This window comes from Myotis davidii, unplaced genomic scaffold (genome assembly GCF_000327345.1).
Source record: "Myotis davidii unplaced genomic scaffold, ASM32734v1 scaffold518, whole genome shotgun sequence".
NCBI classification, from domain to species: Eukaryota; Metazoa; Chordata; class Mammalia; order Chiroptera; family Vespertilionidae; genus Myotis; species Myotis davidii.
Window position 1 is genome coordinate 142,535 of NW_006289828.1, and position 296 is coordinate 142,830.

Below are 296 nucleotides of genomic sequence, written 5' to 3' on the forward strand. Positions count from 1 at the left end.
CAGAAAATAAATCACTTCTACTGTCGTGGTAAACAACCTGCTTCCCTATTTATAATGGTCTGGCCCTCTAGCAACTTCAGAATGAAATTATAACTAATTTGCCTACAAACGTCAGGTGGTCATAATAATCTGGAAACCTGCCAAAGGCTGTTAAATCACATTGTTTACCCATATCTTCAGAAAATAAATCACTTCTACTGTCGTGGTAAACAACCTGCTTCCCTATTTATAATGGTCTGGCCCTCTAGCAACTTCAGCATGAAATTATAACTAATTTGCCTACAAACGTCAGGTGG